This window comes from Thermobia domestica, chromosome 13, assembly GCF_964235325.1.
Source record: "Thermobia domestica chromosome 13, izTheDome1.hap1.1, whole genome shotgun sequence".
In the NCBI taxonomy this organism is placed as follows: Eukaryota; Metazoa; Arthropoda; class Insecta; order Zygentoma; family Lepismatidae; genus Thermobia; species Thermobia domestica.
Window position 1 is genome coordinate 141,386,523 of NC_137466.1, and position 11,951 is coordinate 141,398,473.

The 11,951-nt window shown below is 34.8% G+C and overlaps 1 protein-coding gene across 5 annotated transcripts in view; it reads right to left on the bottom strand.

Annotated features, from left to right (window-relative positions):
• LOC145668599 (cytochrome P450 6j1-like) overlaps positions 1 to 11,705 on the bottom strand; it is a 48,353-nt gene extending 36,648 nt beyond the window's left edge. The window contains exon 1 of one of the 5 annotated variants that reach the window (XM_081736627.1): positions 11,540 to 11,705. The gene's annotated coding sequence lies outside the window, so the exon portion shown is untranslated. Of the gene's footprint in view, positions 1 to 964; positions 1,089 to 11,500 lie in introns of those variants that run through there. The other 4 variants (XM_081736626.1, XM_081736624.1, XM_081736623.1 and 1 more) reach the window with 4 other exon arrangements.
• Between the last annotated feature and the right edge of the window lie 246 nt (positions 11,706 to 11,951).

An 11,951-nucleotide genomic window follows, 5' to 3' on the forward strand; every position in this document is an offset into this window, starting at 1 on the left:
CGACATTTAACTGGTGCAAGATATCTTGGAAATTACACATTGTTGTATAAATAGAGTCATACCGAGTTGCAGGATAGGGTAGTGTTGGAGTATATCCCGTAATGATCCTGTGAGATGGATGTTCAGACAGTGCACTCATAAAAGAGTTTCTAGAGGGAATCTTAACTTCCTGAGGGAAATCTAATTGAGGTACTTTGGATTTTTTAAGAAATCTTGAAAGAAACCATATGAGAAACTTAAAAGAAACCACCTGCCTGGCTGTTTTATTTCATTTGCTGTAATTAGGCCACTGCGAGGAACGAAAGTACTGAGGATACTGCACCTTGTTTTTGGCTTTGTGTAGTATAATAGCTTTTGGGCATCTATATCTTTAGTGAGAGTCCGTGAAGTGATATCAATGCCAAACGTTCCCAGGTATCTCTCTGGACTATCAGGTTCTTCTAACGAGACGTTAAGTTTATCACTCAGATGATGGTCTTGAAACAAGACAAGTACTGTGTCGTGTGTTCAATGCATTCCTGAAAATGTAGCTTCTTCTCTGTCAAAATTGTCCATAGCACCTCGAACAGGAATGTTGGGTTTTATTGATGGAGGTATGGGAACACGGTGTCCTTTAGCCCTAATAATAGTCCTGTTTGCTAGCATTTGATCTTAACGTAGTAGATCATCATAACTGCAGCATAGCCCTTGATGGTTCAACATGGTGATGAGAATTTTGGATCTACTTAAATGGTGTATTGCTTGAGTATTAGCGACATGTAACGGTGTTTTTTTTAAGCCATTGTGTATTAAGAAATAGTTTATCTGAAATAAGGTATCACGTCTACGTTGAGTACTTGATGATTTACAGAATGAGGGTACTAATTCGTAAAGGAACTTTTTCCATTGCTTTGGCCGTGACTTATTCTATAGATTAAGAGTAACAACCAGTAATTTATAAGGAAGAAAATCTGAAATCACTTACCTTTAAATCATTAATCTTCGCTTTATTGACGGCTTAGACGTTAACCTCGACTTTTGGTCATAGTCTAGACTCGAACAGTGCTGCCAACCTACGCACCAAGAAATTTCCTCTTGTATTTACCGTGCTACAGAGAAAAATAGAAACTTTTAATCGTATTTTCCACATTTTTTGATCCTTCCCATACGCACTTCTGGGAAGCCACCTAAAGGCCTATATCATTAAAAGTAGATCTTGATATTATTTGTATCTCTGCGGCAATTACAGTCTCAGCTGGAGGTCTTTCTATGTGACAAAAGTACTTCCATTAAATCCAAAGATTGTTAGAGCGACCAAAATCATAAAATACAAAATATTTTATTACTTCTCTGCTAGTGAACCAATCAAGACAAAACTTTCAGCATATATTTATCACGTTACAGGAAATGTATATAATTTTTCTTTCTCGCCTAGAACCCAGCGTTGCCATATAAGAATAGCAAAAAATCGGTAAAAGGGAAAATTTTGAGGGAAATTTTGAAAATTTCTCTCCTTTACTTCCCTCTTGTGTGTATTACTGACAAGTGAATAACGTCACCTAAAAGCCTATACTATTGCAAATCGAACGAGGTATAACTGATAACTTTGCGACAATTATAGCTTGAGCTAGATGTATTTAAGAAAAATGTAGTGAATACGAAAGGAATATTCAAGATGGCGGCCATTGCGCAATAATGACCACGATTCAGAACATGTGACCAATTTTTTTTAAAACACTAAAGATAGTAGAACTCGGTAAAACAAACAAACCTTCTGGCTCTCAAACTCCCAACAGGACTTTCCTAGCTGCCGGATTACTCAACCATTTACACTTTTCTTTTACAGTCGGATCTCATTTTTTTTTTATGACGAGAATAAAAATGATATACAGTTAGGCACGTTAAAGAGTTACCGACATACAGAACAATACAGAAAATAAAACATGAAAAATGAAAATGAAACTTATTACGTATAAAATAAACATTAAAACAAACAAGAGACAATGCTAAAGACATGTTAAACTATACAAGGAGAAACAAAGATATCAATCTTGATTATATATAACATAAAATACATTCCTATGATTCACTATCTATAGATAAAATGATGCAACTACTTAAGTGATTGTGTATAATGTATACGTTTATACACATGTATCAGAAGGGAATAGAAAAGAAAACAAGAAGAAATAGAAAGAATAAAAAACGAACGACTGCATGGTAACGCCAGGAATAGTTTCGTGTGTAACAACTTTTTTTCTTTTTTTTTTTTAAACTTACTGAAGACCTTCATTAGAAAGATATTCTTTAAGCCGACGTTTAAAAGTCAACACTGAACCAAATTTTCTGATGCTTTCAGGGGTGTCATTCCAAGCTTTGGCGGCAAATAGTGTGAAAGATTTGGAAAAGAAATTAGATTTGTGCGTTTGAACGGCGAGTGTTGTATTTCCTTTAGGCCGGGTATTTAGTGGGTGAGTATCGCCGAGAAATTTAAATTTAGAAGATAGATAAGTAGGCTTTTTAAAATTAATTATTTTATATAAAAGTGTTAGAGAATGAATGCGGCGGCGGGTGCTTAGATTGCACCATCCTAGTTGCTGATAACAATGGGAGATGTGGTCGAAGCGCTTTTTATTAAATATGAATCGAACGCAGGCATTCTGAATGCGCTGTAAACGTTTTGCCAGATCTTCGGTTAAATCAACATATGCTGCATCACAATAATCTAAATGAGAGATTACCAATGACTGAACCAGGGACGATTTAATGGATTCCGGAAGAAGGTTTTTTAAACGCTGAAGAGAATGGAGGGAGCCGTAAGCTTTCTTGCATACTCTATTAATATGGTCTGTCAAGGAGTCCTAGGGTATTGACGCTATCGCTTACAGGTGCTTTCTCCCTATACACAGGTATTAGAAGATTTGATCCACTTTTTAAAAAATAAATAAATAAATAAATAAAGGTTGATGTTATGGTGTGTTCTTTAGCAATGATGTCAATGCTTCTCTTGTATGCATGAGTAAAATTGTACTTTTAAACGGAGTGTATACTTGCTTTTTGTGTAGATTTGGGAACTCTCAATTTAAAAGTAATAAATAAACAAATAAAACGATATTTCACTGAAATACACAGAGAAGTCCCTTCGGGCACTACTATCGGAAACGTTCCGTAAAATCGACCGTTATTTTTTAGAGCGTAAGATCATCATTAATCGTAAAGTGGATCATGCCTACAACATTTTTATTCGTGAGATTTCATCTCGCCAAAAATTGAGCTCTCTTTACCACATTAATCCTTCACTTCAGCTAGGAATATGTAAGTGTCTAGAAGTCTTTAAAAGGATCATTAAATAAATATTTCCGACAGGGCCTAGTGCCGAATTCCTTAGGGATCCGGGTGAAGAAAATAAACATTATTCTTATATACCAACTTTGAAATAGCTATTATATGCGATTTTCATGAAAATGTTTATGTCGTAACACGATTCAAAATTAGCATAGGTAGCAGCGGTACAACTCTCACCTCTTGTGGTGTGAGTCTTTGGATCAATTCCAGGCCATGGAAGTTTCTGGTGGTCAATGTTGTATCTATGGGTTTTATCCGTCTTATCCAATTCTTCTCATACTGCGACTTCACCAATTATTTACATAATCATTCACTTATGTTAATTATCCGTCTCCTCTGTCTAAAGGAGATTATGGTTTTGCACATAAACTATAGCCAAGAATCGAACTTGGGATAATAATAATAATAATAATAATAATAATAATAATAATAATAATATCTTACCCTGCAATACATATATGATAACTAATGCAAAATTCTAGCACAGACCGCAGAGTCTACGTCCAGGAACCACAGAAAAGACACACACACATCACTGAAAGGGACGTACAACCATATAATGTACCAGAGTCTCAAGTAAATGAAAAGCTTTTGGTAACTTGCGTGCAAGTTAATATCTTTTATACTCTTTTTATTTGAGGCTCAACACATTAATGAGTCCTGGGAAGAAACAGCATAACAAAATAAGTTTTTGTTGCATTTGTTTTTGTTCACGTTGACGTCAGTTTAAGTGTTGCAGGACAATAACACAGTAAGGAATGGTATTTACGCGACTCAAGGAATAATTCAATGTATTTTTTTTTTTTTTTAAAAAGAGATATCCTGTCATGACAAAAGTAAGAAAATACTCACGATAGTTTTGTCCATATATTGTTTACGATGCGTCTTACGGTAAACAGTAGTCAAATAAAAGAACATTAGATACTGGGGATTTCCAAACCTTCCTTATGTCAAGCAACTATTCCTAACCTTATATCGCTTCTGACTTCTCAATCTTGTACTATCTTTTAGCCCTTATTTTCACTCAAACTGCAATCTCAGTAAGATATACAATCTTAAGATGAAGAGTGGCTCTGACCATCATTAATCTATCATGCTAGTTTTGTAATTGAAGTAATCAACTGTTGGTCATGAATTTAAATACTATTTATTGGCCGTAAATCTTGGGATAAATTAGTAATGAGAGATACGGGATTATTATAGCAAGTTTTCATGTGGTGGATATTACACACAAAGCACTAAAGTAGTGATTCAAATTTATTTGCAATCGCGAAACTGGAAACGAAGAGTGCAAAAGGAACTTAGCTTAACCGAAGCTTTTTATTTTAATCCCCGAAAAACTGTTCCTATTTTGGAGCGAAAGTTGGGTGACAAAAATCATGAAACGGAAATCGAGAACACTCCTCACAATTCTCAAAATGATTACACTCCTTCATGAAACAAGTTTGACCAGACTAAGAACACATTATAAGTAACAATATTTATCGCCAGGAAAATAGATCCAACCTATTAGAAAATTACCAATTACTTCAACATAACGTAAAGAAGAAGGGGCAGAGCTTCATCGTGGCTAAACGGTTACCGTACGCGCCTTTGGCGTGGAAGACCCGGGTTCGATTCTTGGTGGGACCTCATGTAGTTAGGATTCCACGTTAATTAGTAGGTCCACGTCTCATATAGTATCGTTGCTGAAAGAGACGCTAAACTAAAAATCAAAATCAAATCAAAGAAGAAGGAACAGGAGAGTAAGTTCATGATGCTGAGAGTCAAGAATATTTTCCTGAGTTTCTTATCTTTTTCATAATTTCACATGCGTTTATAATGTAGTGATAAAGGATACAGAGTCCATACTATAGCTGAGCATACAACGATACGTTGTATATTTACTACTTGTAAATTTTTGGGGCGCAGAGTATTTTTATATATGTACTAGACTGATTATGCCATTCGAAGAAGAAAAAGAAATATGTTAAATATAATTATATAAGATCGATAAAAAAGAAAGATGTTTAAATGTTTGTATATGTTTTAAATAATATGACTTTGGATATGTTGTTGTCAGGAGCAACCAGAATGATGACGTAAATAAATGGATGAATTGCAGCAGAGGAGTTATCGTTTTCTTAAGGCTCAATAAGAATATAAAGAACCAGAATAGTAATTTTATCATCTTATATGGTGCCGGATACCCGGGAGTGAAAAAGTAATTAGTATCGTTTTAAAAGTACAGTAAAAAGCGATCAGTATTGAGCACGATATTAATTATACTATTTTACGAAGTGGCCGGATTATATGTAAAAACATTATGAGTACTACTGACAGTGAAACGATCGAAAATCAAGTAAGAAATTCTTCAGATAACATGTTGGAATTCTTAAAAGAAATATCCCGACAGATCAAGGAACAGGCTCAGGACCAAGATCGGTGTAGCGAGGAACTATCCCGACAAATCAAGGACCAAGCTCAGGACCAAGCTGAACAGTTTGCTAGGGTGAACCAGCAATTGGAAAAGTTGGATCAAAAGGTGAATCAGCCAGGACAACATTTTGATGAGCGATTAGAGCAATTGCAATATCGTAATGATGGCTTACAACAGCAATTGCAACAAATGATTCAACAAATTGTAGTTAACCCTGCAGTGGTCGCTTGCGGACTCTCAGTCCGCAGTCAACAATGGTTGAATTTTTCTCCCGCGCAAATCACCCCTCCCCCTTCCTGTTTTTCATACCTCCTAACAATCGGCTTCTGCTTATCAGTACAGAGTTGCACTTCGAAGCGTGCACTAGTGTTGGAGATATTAGCTAATGCGGAGCGTGAGTCCGCAGCGACCATTAACTAGCTAAATATAGTGGTGACCAGAAAGATGTGGGAAAGCTCAGTGAGAAATAAATATGAATATGACGAAGAGAAAAAGCCTATCCAGCGTTTGTTGGATGAGTGCTCAGTCGATGGAAATGTTACCGTGTATGAAGATGATGAAGATGACAGAGAAGACGACAATTTGACTACTGAAATCATGGACACGGACACCGAACAGGAAATATCTGATGAAGAGGAAGTGCCACATAGCAAGCAAGTTAGTCCATTTTATCTGGGGAAAGATCAGAAGACAAAGTGGAGTGTGCACGTACCCCCGAAAAACGTAAGAACAAGATCAGTGAACATAGTGACGCATTTACCTGGTGTAAAACAAGCCACGAAGGATTTGAAAGAATCACTCCAAATTTGGAAATATTTTTTTCCGGAAGAAATAATGAACACTATTGTAGAAAATACAAACAAAAAATTGCACTTGTAAGACAAAACTATACGAGTGACCGAGATGCAAAAGAAACAGATGTTGCTGAAATTCAGGCCCTCATTGGCCTGATATATTTAGCAGGAGTTTTGAAATGTAGTAGGCTTAACGCTGATGACCTGTGGCGAACGGATGGTACGGGCGTAGAAATTTTCAGACTCACTATGTCTCTATCCAGATTTCGATTTCTCCTCGTGGGAAAACTAAGTGATTGGGAAAATATTACTGAAAGTAATTGTATCTAGAACATGCGTAGTTTGTATTGAAAGGCCTTCATAAAATAATCAGTGTTGACGGAAAATGATTTTTTTATTTTTGCGAATGACACCATAATACAACAATATGCATACTATCTCGTTTATATTGTATAAGCTCTGAGTTACAATAATGCTAAACAATTGTGATTTTAATTAAATTTTATCACGTAAAACATGTTTTGTAACTCATTCTAAAGCAACGATTTACTACAAGAAAATTAAACAAACAGAATTACGCTAGCGATAAATACAATCACTAAATCAAGTGATGAAATAATAATAGTTTTATAACAAGTGTTTTCGTGAAAGTGAATATTTTTTCAATAAAATAGTTAATATTCTTTGCGATTATTGTAATATCGTTTATTTAGTATGCAATTAAAAACTTTAATATACCTGCGGAATGTCAGTACGCAGCGACTACTCATGTCATAAAATGGGCGCGACTACAGCAGGGTTAAATTTGAACATTATGATGAGGAAATGGGCAAGATAGTACAGAGGTGCACTGAGATTCAAGACTCTGTGGAGGCTATCGAGACTGTCTTAGAAGAACACGACAACCGAATTAAACGATTGCAGGATGAATTGAACTTCATTAAAGAAAAGCGTATTCAAGAAGGTGCAGTGCGAAATGGTGGGCACATGAATCCTGTACATCCCACATCTATCGGTTGTGAATCTACACATCATCCCAGAACAATTCTTGAAGATAACCAATCCTCGAGTTGTAATGAAGATAGTACAGAAGGAGAAACAAGAGTGAGGCGATCATCTCATCAGAAGCGAGCCCATCATAGGTATTTAAAGGTTGATCCAGGTAAATCATTACGGTTTAATGAAGTGAAATCACTTACGAAATTTAGTGGTATTCCAGGAGATATAACAGCGAGGGGATTTCTCGAAAAGTTCGAGGATGAGTGCGAAGTAATGGGCGTAGACGAATCTCAATATTTAAAGCTACTACCCCATATATTATTGCCACCGTGTCTAACGTGGTTCAAGGCCATTAGGAGTAATCTTCGTACTTATGCCAACTTTAAAAATGCATTGTTAGCTAACTACGAAAATGACTTTATGATAGCAAATAAAGATGCATTGCTAAGAACAAAGACTTTCAATCCCAAGTTACAGAGAAGCATTACAGAATTTGTAGTTTCGACGTTTAACGAACTAAAAGCGTTAAATACGGGTCATCCAGAATCACGAATTATTGCTTCTATCCTGATTTTATTACCTTTTAGAGTACAAAGCTGCTAATGTCTGCACAATGTATTAACTTTAACCATCTGATTATGCTCGTCCAGAATTATGAAAGTCAACTTGTAGTATAAAACTGTAATAGAGAACAAGACAGAGGTCAAGGCAATTCTGGCCGTAATCATATACAATATGCTCCAGTTCGCAACTTAAGTATACAACCAGAAAACACTTTTAATAGCAGAACAAACGAGTACAAAGCTACCGGTAATCAGGCACAACCGAATCGTGGAAACGTAAACAGGAATTTTAGAAATAATAACCGGAATTTAAGCAGGAACAACAATCGTCGCTTATTTATACAAAATCGAGGTACAGATGGCAGAAATTACATTGATAGGATTTTACAGATGGCAATAATTACACACATAGAAATCCGAGTGCTGTAACAATGCATAATCGACAAGAAAGTACCCAAGAATGTGGAATACAATGTAATCTAACTGAAGCTATGATACACCATGACTTGGGATAGATTGTGTTGATGTGAAATGGATTGAATTCGTTGAGAAAAGTGAAAATATTTTATGGATATGTGAGTCGGTTTATTGTATTTTACTTTATGTTGTTTAATCTTTGAGTTTATATCTATAAGAGTAATTTCTCAAATTATGTCTACAAATGCCTTAATGTTATGTGTATTACTTAATATTTGTGTTTTATACTATTTATGTGTTTTTATATGATTGCCAAAATGCTATATCAATCACATTATTCATGTTATAATGTTAATAAGACATTAATTCTGATGCTATGTCCTGATTATTATCGATATTTCAATCTTCATTTATATTTTGTTTCACTACATCTTATATTCGATCATGTTGTGTTCAAAGAACAACTATATGAATATCACATTCATCTTTTCCAAAACCTTCTTCATGAGGCCTAAGTAAATAATTATTATTTTGTAACAAGCATTTAACCCTTATCCGGGCAAGACATTTTTGTAACGTAAACGGGCAACCGGGGCCTGTGAGGCCCAGTATATATTTTAAGTGCAGAATACACAAAATCAATGCCTATTGTCACTTACTGTTCAGACTAGTCTAGAATGTACCGGTATATATTTTGTCAAGTAGCGAAACTTCGTGTCACGCTTTTGTAAGCCGACCAAGCAGAATAGCAAATCCGGTCCAGACATTTTTGTAACGTAAACGGGCAACCGGGGCCTGTCAGGCCCAGTATATATTTTAAGTTCAGAACACTCAAAATTCAATGTCTGTTGCCGCATACTGTTCCGACTAAAGATTACAATAGTCACGTGTTCAATATATAATTATGTGACAATTTGATCTAATATTTGACAGGAATTTCACTAAAGTTATACGGGGCCTCCTAGGATCCGGTTGCCCGGTTACGTCGGGAAAAGATTTTCAAATTTAAAAAAAGCTTTACAAACTCGATATGTTCATGATTTTAACTTCGACGAAAGATAGAAGAATTCAGTATTTTATGTTTTCGAAATATGTATGGTTATTGAGAAATTTTAGAAAAATGAAGCTACTGGGCCTGGAAGGCCCCGGTTGCCCGGATAAGGGTTAATGGACCCGAAAAAGGACCTAAAATCAAATAACTGGCAAATTAAATATCGAATGTACCTTATCGTCGTTGAAATGTATAAATAAATGAAAATGATGATAAAGTTTATAATAAATATGATGACAAATATGATAATAATATTGTTATAAAATTAAATATGATATATATGTATGTATAATTATATGAATTGTAATTTTCAAGCATACGAGATGCATTCGAAAACTCGAATGATTGATATGTAAAAAGTAAACGATCCAGAATTCTTTTTCTTTTTATTAACTAAATGAATGAAAAGGGAAGTCCGTCGGGCTCTATAACATACAACGATACATTGTATACGTTGTATATTTACTACTTGTAAATTTTTGGGGCGCAGAGTATTTTTATATATGTACTAGACTGATTATGCCATTCGAAGAAGAAAAAGAAAAATGTTAAATATAATTATATAAGATCGATAAAAAAAGAAAGATGTTTAAATGTTTGTATATGTTTTAAATAATATGACTTTGGATATGTTGTTTTCAGGGGCAACAACCAGAATGATGATGTAAATAAATGGATGAATTGCAGCAGAGGAGTTATCGTTTTCTTAAGGCTCAATAATAATCATAAGGAACCAGAATAGTGATTTTATCGTCTTAAGCAAATCCTGAAATAGTGAAGATAAAGTATCAATTCCCAGCCTGCTTGTCTCATCTGTCCACTGAAACTTCATACAGAAAACTATGAATACTATTCCATAATTACTAACAAACATTAAACTGAACAGAACTGCCTCGTAAATATATGATTAGCCTACCCGCCTTCGATACGAGAGATCCACGTTTGAGTCCCAATGGGAGCTCATGTTGTTCAGATCCCACGAAACAAACTGTAGGTCCAAGTTTCATATAACCTCGCTGCTAAACAAGATGCTAAACTCCCATTAATCGACCAATTATAAAATGTGCAATAAAATATAGTTAAAAGAAGGGAAAAACTAAGGAAGAGCAACAAATCAAGACAAGAGGAGAAATAAAATTGTATGATTTGCTTTGTGATAATCAATCAGAGTTTCTGACAGTGTTTTGAGAGACAAAAGTGTTAAAATATCTTCAAACACTAAACATTTTGCAAAACGGGCATGAGGTGAGCTCAAAACACCTGAACAAATAGTACAACGATAGCATTTTCCGCAGGCACTTCAATATACCGTAACAAACCTAGTCAATTACGGCCAGGAATTTAGTTACTCCAATCGAAGGAGAAATTCGAATTCGTAAAAGCTTCAAATTTAAAAATTCCGAACAATATTCTGAATAATGTGGCATCTAAACTTGGAACAAATAATTTCGGAGATGAACGGACGAACGAGTCGGACAGAGTTATTAATTCTAAAACTCACTTTTTCAGCCGGAGAGTAGATCCGTTAAAACCTCGAATTACATTATTTTTACAAACAAAAACACATTCTTCATTCTTATAATCGTTCGAAACTATAAAATATTATCTTAATATCTATTGTTCACTCTCCTGAAAAATGCAAGCCGAAATAGGGGAATTGTAACCAAAAGGCGATTGTGCCAAACATTGAAACACCTTTGAAATTTGTATAGTATGCATCATAATCATAATTATCACAAGATCAAACGATGGTTTAGAACTTGTTCAGCATTTTCACAAGGAACTAAAGTCAAATTTTGCATTCTTCAATAGGATTGACTAGAACCAAACACGATTTGTATAAGTAAAACAAAACAAACTAGATTATGTATAGTTAATGTATTACATGCTTCCTTATAAAAAAAAGAAAAAGAGAAATAAAAGTGATACTTACTGTAGTAGATAATGTATTCAAGAAGACACAAAAACTTACTTGATGTGAATGGTCTTGATGTGTGTGAATGGTATTTCTGATAAACATTCTGGTAATTCCTGTAAAAGAAAGAAACAACACCACGCTACTCCTTTCGTTTTCTTCGACCTTCAGTATGAGTTTTGTAGAAGAATGCATACATATATATTAGTTCCGGTTTTTTAAGCTTCTCTTTTCTTCCTTTAATTTTTATTCTGTAGGAGAAGTTGTTCCACAAGTTATGTGTATACTGAACAAAGGTATTAGTATTTGAGCTATATACTATATTATATGAATCCAAAACAAGAAACAGCCTTGGATGCGTTTTCAATCCAAACTATTGCTCCACTAACAGATGCCTCCGGTGTTAACACGGACGATATTTGTCTCCTTTTTTGTTCATCCTCTTTCTTGCATATTCCCTCCTGGCTAT